Below are 9,043 nucleotides of genomic sequence, written 5' to 3'. Positions count from 1 at the left end.
TATATATATATATATCTTAAGAGTCATGACTTATATCAAACAAGTCTACATTTTTCCCATGTGTCTATTAGTTTAAATTTCATCGATGTTAACTTTATGGAGTTCCAATAACATCTCTCTCATGTCTAACTCTTGTGAGAATTATATCGACCTCATTATATTTTATCAATAATATATGTGAATCAGCATGAAAAAGATACCTTTCATATCTTAGACTAATTTTATGTTGAAACTTGTACGCCTTGAAAAATTAAGTGAAAATTATTGATCCCTATGATTGAAATGTCAATGAAAGAAATCCTTTTAAAGCTTCTATAAAAAAATTCCTTGGTACTCATTGTATTAATTATTCCCATTAATTTTTTGCTCCATTTTGACCTTCATGTTCATAAATGTGTAGTGTAATTAGGAAGGCAAACATGCCCAACCTAAATAAATATTTAAATTTAGCAATATCATGTATTATCTTGAAGTTCAATGTATCCTTTAGCATAAGTGATCTAAAGATAAGATCTAAAATTAATAAATTTGATAGCATATCAATAAAAAGCTTCGATGATGTAAATTTTAAGGTCATTGTACATAGTATAATTCTTTATGAATAAAAGTTTAATAAAAGTAATTGAAGGTGCATCAACTATAGTGGTGGTTATATTTCTACATATCCTTATCTTTGAAATATTTTACTTAATTATCAATTTTATTTATATTTTAAGGGTAATACTTAAAATTTAATTTATGCTTAAGAGAATGAACTCTCTTATCTATTAGGCTTATTTTGAACAATTCAAGGAGATCAACTATTTTTTAGCTAAACTGACAAAATTACGGTGAATATTTATGTCAACAAAAAAGCATTTATTCCTTTAGACCATTACAAGTTTCATCACCTCAATGTTCCACTAAAAAATAAGAATGGATATCATTTCAATGACATAAGAATCTTTAGATAATTCTTCAAAATTTTACAAGGAAATGAGGAATGGATCATGGTGAAGGGTCATTGGATGCCTCTTGGCTATTTTAAATGGTGTCCTAACTTGATATAGCTTAAGATAATGCTCATCGTACCTTAAATAACTTAAATATTTATGTATCTTATGAAGACTCTAATGTTCTGATTATCAATTATGAAGTAAAACTAAAGAGAGTGATTCTCTAATTGATCATGTATTTGAAGGACAATATCATCAAGTATAAGAATGTTTCCTTGGATTAAATAGTGACAAACATTATGATTGTTCATGGAAAATGCAAGTATTAAAATTTTGAAAGTAAGTTTTGGTAGGCAAAATTGAATTTATACAAATTTAATTTTAATTTTCTTATAAATTTGAAAACATGTTAAATATTAACATTTTAAAATTTTAAGATGATGAGAATCGAGTTTTAAATATAACAAATAGATAAAAAATCTTAAAGTCATGATGAAAATACAAAAAAAAAGAAATACACGAATTTAGAACTTGATGAATATTACTGGGGTATCAGATGAGATAAGTTAGCTTAAAATGATTTAGAAGTAATTAAAAATAAATCTAATATCTCACCCAAATGTTTTCAAGGAAAATAAAAGTTGCTAGATATTTTAATACAATTATATACTAACTAAATGTTGTGGAGCGATAATAAAAATGTAACAAAAACAAGTAACTCTAAAAAAAACACATGATTTAATATAAAAAATGATGCAAAACAAATGCAACATTAAACTTCAATGTGAGAGTAAGATGTATTCATCAATATAGCATTAGACTCACACTCAATATGCTATAATAACTACTTAAATCGATTGATTACTAGAGTGAATCTATAGAATTGACAAGTTGAACATTAGGACCTGTGAAAAATTAATTGAATTAACTTAGGTAAGATTCCTAGCATTAATATTATAAGAAATAGTGCAACAGACTTATAAATGGTCCTAACACAAGGAGTTAACATGTCTGATAGCACAGTTAGGATAACTAATGTACAATTTTCACATTATTCTTCATTGTAGTGCTCTTCTTCATTCTTTAAAAGCTCTTATTCAAATGGTAAATACTCACTAAGGAGATCCTTTCCTCGAGAGGAAAATAACACAAAACAAAATGACTAAAAATTTTCATTCAAAATCACATAATATGAATTACATGAAATAACACCAATTATATATAAAATTTCTAAGGGCATGCTAAGCAAGATATGCAATTGACATATGAAAAAAAGTCAACCAAACGACATTCGAAAAACATATGATAGATGTCAAGCGTATAATATGCTAATGACACTGTCGGTACTAAAAACTTGAGGAGTTGTTGTGAACCATTAAACTTCTAGACCTATACTCGATACTCAACCAAATCACGTAGGGTTTGTTCCTACACCTTCATCTACTCAAGGAGAACACATCCATACGTTTATAATGCTCTATTTTTTGGCCATGGGAGGGGGGTTTAAATAAAATGGCCTAGGGTGGAGCTCAAGGCTTCAAATTGGGTGCAATGTGGTGTTGAGGTGGAGGGCATCAAAGTGCTAGAAGCCAATCAGAGCTATGCAGCTTGGATGGGTGCTTTGGATTTTGATTTAGGGGGGGGGGGGTGGCTCTCGATTTTAGGGTTTTCTGACCACTAGGCCGGGCGACAAGGCCAGAGGTGCTGGTTAGAGAAGTCAGGGAATCCAAGAGAGGGTTTATGATGGTTAGCCACTAATGGTTAGTGATGATGGTGAGGATATTTTGGTTTAGGCCATAAATGGGGTGAAATCCTCTAAATAAAGGGGCCATTAGTCCAAAGCTCAAATAGGTTAGGCTAAGTGGTTCTAGCTTGGTTACTAGGTTCCATTTGGTGGTTGTGGTGTCATTAATTTGGTTTTTTGGGCATGGCTAAGTCAATTTGGTGCATGAGTTCAATTTGGGTCAAATAGGCTTGAAGTTGGGTTTAGCTTAAGCTAGCCATGACATTGAGCCTGATTGATTCATCAATTTGCTCTGGATGATTTTCATGAAGAGATTAGAAAGATTTGGGGTGATTTTGAAAAGATTTGAAGGAATTTGGACATTTGATGAATTTGGGTATGTTGGGCTAGACTAGGCTTAGGTTGGGCTAGAGTTGGGTTAAGTTCAAATTGATGGTTGAAAATGGTCTAAGGGAATAACATGATGAGTTCTTAACATCAATTGGGTGTCAATTTTGGGATTTGGGCATTCAATTAGGTGACATTTGGAGACATGACTAAATTGGAGCAAATTTGAGGATTTTGGATTTGAGCTAAAATTGAGTGGAATTGAAGCTTGATCAAGGTCAATTGAGGGAGGGTTCAATTTGATGTGTGCGAATATTTCAAAGAGTTTGTGATGCATAATTGGGGCAATTGAGTGGGCTATGGGGTTCAATTGGGTGAGATTGGGTCATATGATCAAAATTGAGGTTTTGGTTTGGATCAAAATTGAGTTCAAAGCATGGGCCAATTAAGCTTGGACTTGGTTTGAAATGATCATAGGCATGATGAATTTGAGTTTATAATTGAAATTGGGGGAAATTGTGGCCAAATTGATGGACATTTGAGGTGAATTTGGAGAAATTGGGCCTTTAAAGACAATTTGGGGCTTTTGGTCAAAATGGTCAAATTGATGAAATTGTGTTCAATTGAATGTTTTGGGAGATGATTTTGGAGGTTTTGGGAGAGTTTGGGCCACCAAGGGCATTTTTTGTAATTTTGGCAAATTTGGGGGAGTATTTTGGTAATTTTAGCAACTTTGGATGGTTTTGGGCAATTTGAGTAGTTTCAAGTTTTGGATTTTAGCAACTTTGGATGGTTTTGGGCAATTTGAGTAGTTTCAAATGGTTTGAAATGATTTTTGAACAAATTTGGGCATTTTGGGTGAAATTGGGAATTTTGTCCAAGCTTAGGGTTTGAGGGTATTTAGGTAATTTAGGTACGTCTGGGGTGCAAAATGCCAAGTTGGATATTTTGGTAAAATTATGGAATTAACCACTCTATGTGAGTCATGGACCAATGGAATCCCCATTTGGCCATTTGGGTCAATTTGGGTCATCTATGTACTGGTCCTAGCTAAACCCTAGCCTAGGGCTAGTGGGTCTAGGAGACCATCTACATGAGTCTCCCAAATAATCAAGGGATCAAAATCAATAAAGTTTGGGCTTAGAGTTATGAGTGAAAGTGAGTGAAAGCGAGTGCAAGTGAATGAACCAACTCCAGACCAACACCCAGGGTCAGCTCTAAAGCCAAACAGTCCTATGGGGACTCACATTGAGCTCTCTCATATTGACCCCACCTACTAAGTGCTAGAGGTTAGGACCATTATGTGGAACTTCAAGTTGAGAAAAGAACAGTTTAGAGTTTCTAATGGTCAAGGTTCTTTTTCTAGTCCTCTAGGAGTAGTCAACATGAAAGTCCTATGACTTTCCTTTAGGCTACTAAAGAGGAAAAATTAAACATCAACTAAAAGTGAGGTCAACAGACACTCAAATGACAAATGTGCAAAACTGCAAAGTGCCAAACATACTAAGTCACATGATTCATATGAGTGAAAATCACATACTTAGGTGGACACATATTGTCTCATACAAGTTTAGTAATTGTGAAGCATAACTCATTTTAAACACGATGTGAAATACTTCATGACACTCTGGTCGGTGTCGTGGGGAATGAGACATATGGATATAAATGTGAGCCATCTTCTCACAAAACATGCAAGTGTCTATTGTCTGTGCATATGGCGGCATATGTAGATAAGACACTACAAGCTTAGGTGCTCAAAGAGACACCATAGGGTGGGGGTGCTCAGAGAGACACCCCAAACAAAGGTGCTCAAGGAGATATTCAAGACATGACACATTCAAATCATATAAGGCAAATATATTTTCACATGCAACAAAATATATAACAAAAATAAAGTCAAAGGATTTTTATGTACCTGCAAATGGACATACAATCATGCAAGAAATCCATACAAGCATGCAAGTGATCGGTCAACTAGGCCGGGGAGGTCAGTCGAACCAAAGGGACGGGTTGATTGATCCAGGACAATTGATTAAATTCAAAAGATGGGTTATCGACCCGAGACGACTGGTCAGACCCAAAGTGGGTAATTGACTCGAGGCGGTCGATCTAACTCAAAAGATCGGGCGATTGGGCTGGGGAGGTTGATCGAGGCAGGACGGTCAATCAAACCAAAAGTCGGCGATCGAACTGATGCTATCGATTGAAACCAAAACAAAATTAGACAATCTGGCTGAGGCTGCCTGTCAAGCCCGAAAAGTAGGTTGGTCAAGCCAGGATAGCTGATCAAAACCAAAGTGGGTGATCAAACCATTATGGTCAATTAAAGCCAAAAGATCAAGTCGGGCTAGCCGATCGAGCCCAAAAAGTATGTTGATCAAACCAAGATGGATGATTAGATAAAAAATGGGTGATCAACGCGAGGCAGTTGATCAAAATAAAAAAAACAGGTCTAAATGACTGATTAAGCCTGGAAAGTAAGTCGATTGAGACATGATGACCGATTGGATCAAAAGTGGGTGATCGAACCAGTGTGATCAATCAAACCCAAAAGATTGGGTGATTAATCCAAGGCGGCTGATCGAGCTTTAAAAGTAGGTCGATCGAACTGGAACGACTGATCAAATCCAATGTGAGTGATAGAGCCAATGTTGGACATTAAACTCATAAGGTCAGAAAATAGGGTCGGGGTGGCCTATTGAATCCAAAAAATAGGTCGCTCTACCTGGATGGTTGATTGGACCCAAAGTGGGTGATCGAACCGGTGCCTTCGATCAAACCCAAAAGATCGAGCGATTGGGTTGAGGCAACCGATCAAGATGGGAAAGTAGGTCGATTGATTCGGGATGACTGATCGAACCCAAAGTATGTAATCAACGTGGGGCAGTCGATTAAACCCAAAAAAACGGACGATTGGACTGGGGTGGCCAATCGAGCCCGAAAAGTAGGTCTATCGAATCGGGTTGTCTGATCAGACCTAAATTGGGTGATCAGTGTGGGTGGTCGATTGTACCAGTGCGGTCGATCAAACCCAAAAGATCGGGTGATCGGGCTAGGGCGGTTGATCGAACTCAGAATATTGGCCGATCAAGCTAGGACTTCTGATTAAACCCAAAGTGGGTGATCAACGTAGGGGTGGTCAATTGAACCCAAAAGATTGAGCGATCTAGCCAGGGTGAACGATTGAGCTAGAAAAGTAGGTCGATCGAGCTGAGATGACTAATTGGATCCAAAGTGGGTGATGTACGCAGGGCGGTCGATCGAACCCAAAAGATCAAACGATCAGGCTAGAGCGGCCGATTGAGCTCTGAAAGTAGTTCAATCAAGCAAGGACAATCAATCGAACCCAAAGTGAGTGATCAAACTAGTGTGATCGATCAAACTCAAAAGATCGAGTGATCGGGTCAGGGTGGCCGATCGAACCCAAAAATTATGTTGATTAAGCAAGGATGGTTGATTAGATCCAAGGTGATTGGTATAGTCGGTGCAAAGAATCGAACTAAAGTGATCATGCAAAAAAGCACACAAAAAATACAAAAATGCTAACAAATGATCATGCACATGCAATACAACCCAAAGACTCTCGACGTCACATGGAACTCTTACTAACACCTATTAGAGGTTCAAGGGTTGAATTGATGGAAAGTGATGTCAATGTCGTATAATGCAAGCAACGTGACATTGCCATCCTTTAGAACTTTTTGCGACTGAGCAAAAAATGACAAAAGGGGCATCATCATCCGCCTGATTATTCAATTTCACTTGTCTATGCAAGAGAAACCATCGGAGCAAACAACGAGGTCTCACAAAACCCATCTTTTGTAGGATTTTGATGCTAGGGCTCAAGATGAACGCTTAGTTTCATTGGGAGATGTCCTCGAATGGCTTTCTAGCCTAAAGGCTTTCTCTAAGAACAACAAAGCCTAGTCCTTAATCCTTTAGACATCCAGACCTGGGGGCTCTAGGAGGAAAAATTCAAGAGCTTTAAGGGGTCATATCGTCGCAGTGATTGTTCGATGTTCGACGAAGTCCGGGAATAAGCTCTCATCAAATGAAAAGAAAACGGACACAATTTTTTCCCTAAGAATGATGAAGCTCTCCCCACAAGGATATTTTGACTGTGTCGCGAAATCAAGTGAAGGTCCTTCTCTTAAGTATGAAAAAGCTCTTCTCAAGAAGGTGATTGTGGCGAGGCCACACACAAGAAATTTCTCTCTCCCTCTGTCTTCTCCGGCGAAGTGGCATTCGAAAAAACAAATGGAGAGGAAGAGGGAGAAGAAAATGGAAGAAAGAAGTGAAAGGAGGAATAAGGAAGAAGAATAAAAGAGAATAACTCTCAAAGTACTCAAGTATCTCTCCAAAATCCCTCCTCAAGCTCTTCACAGCTGTCCTCTGGCAGCACACCAGCTTCCCAAGCTCTCTTCTTCTCAAAAAATCTCTAAAATGATTTCCCTTTACCAAATGGATGACCCTCATATCCCCAGCCAAAGGGTTTATCCCATGCTTCGTGGCAAAGAAATGACCCCTTTCCTCATATGAGAACATCCTAGGTGAGCACAAGAACCAAACGTGGCCTAGGACCGGTCCATGGCTTATTTCTGACAGTTCAACGACATTTTGCCAAAAAACAGGAATTGCCTCGCAAAATGCATTCGAGCGGCATGGCTAAGCCTTGGTTATGGTGTGATCACACCACCCTATAGGCTTCGTGAATGGGCTAGTGCTGTGGCCAAGCTCAAATCGTGGTGTAATTACGCCACCTACTTTGTTTGGTCGGCGTAGCTACGCCGACTTCGAGCGTGGTCACACCGCGGGGTTCAAATTGAGCATGTAAGGGATGACCTGGCATGCCTGGTCACGCCATAAAACAGGCGTGGCCATGAGCGATCTAGGCTCACTCCAGGCCCAGTTGTGTCAGACCTCCTTTTTGAGGGATTTTACGCCACACTTGAACCTGGAAAAGCCCAACGCAAGTGAAATCGACGTTCCAGGCTCATCTGTGCTATCCATTTTGAAATCCGAGGTCATCTAAAAGATGTTTTGCCTACGAGTAAGCCAAATTATGGCCCAGTTTGCTCATACCGTTCCGAACGAAATCCGTAAGTCCAGCTGAAGCCGTCCGACAGACGTAATGCTGATCGTCAGAGGATTGAATTGGATGCCTTGCCATAAAAAGTTCTAAATGGTGCTCTTTCCGCTCCATCTCCAACCCTATTACTTGAATTAAAACTTTTTTACATCATGTTCATGCATGACTTGTAAGTAAAAAAGCATGTTTCATCATGTTCAATTATAAAGAGAAAAAAATATCTATAAATTTAAAACCTTCCATTAGCAAAAGAATTCAGCCATGCCAATTAAGACTAGTAGATTGATCTTGAAATCAAACAATCTCTTAAGACATTAACATCTCTATTAATGTAGAAAACCTACCCATCAAAAAACCTCAAATTAAAACTTTTTGTATGAGAGCAATGTATTCTGAATAACCAAAATTTTAATGCATTGTCTTGCTTTGTGACTACATCTTTGGTCTTTGTCTTGGTACTGCACGCATGACTTATTAAATGTAAGAAAAAAATATAATTATGAGAGTAAGTTTTCTTATGAATTAATTGTCTTGTAATAAGTCCTTACCCCAATTAAGATCAACTAATCTTGTTTTGATGAAGTGCTCAGCCATTAAACTCCACACCAAGAGCTTTAATATGACATTGACAAAATTTGAATTCAAAATTTTATTAATGATTGCTGTCCTTTTATATAGCAATATATTGAGAATTAGGTAAATCTAGAATTCTTAGATCAGCACAGCAAGCGTCTGAGTGGGTTAATCCATTAAAGTGAAGGATACACCACCACCATTAAATGCCTTAAAAGCTATTCAAATTAGGTAAAACATCATCAACATGATTAGTCACCAATTATCATTCGATGGAGGGCATACTCACCGCTAAATTCTTGTGGCAGAGTGTGATAAAAATGTCATAATCAATGAAAAGTATTTGGAAATATTTCAATATATATATTGATCCCC

This window comes from Phalaenopsis equestris, unplaced genomic scaffold (assembly GCF_001263595.1).
Source record: "Phalaenopsis equestris unplaced genomic scaffold, ASM126359v1 Scaffold000123, whole genome shotgun sequence".
In the NCBI taxonomy this organism is placed as follows: domain Eukaryota; kingdom Viridiplantae; phylum Streptophyta; class Magnoliopsida; order Asparagales; family Orchidaceae; genus Phalaenopsis; species Phalaenopsis equestris.
The sequence above is the reverse complement of the archived record's forward strand: the minus strand, read 5'-3'. Positions refer to the sequence as shown.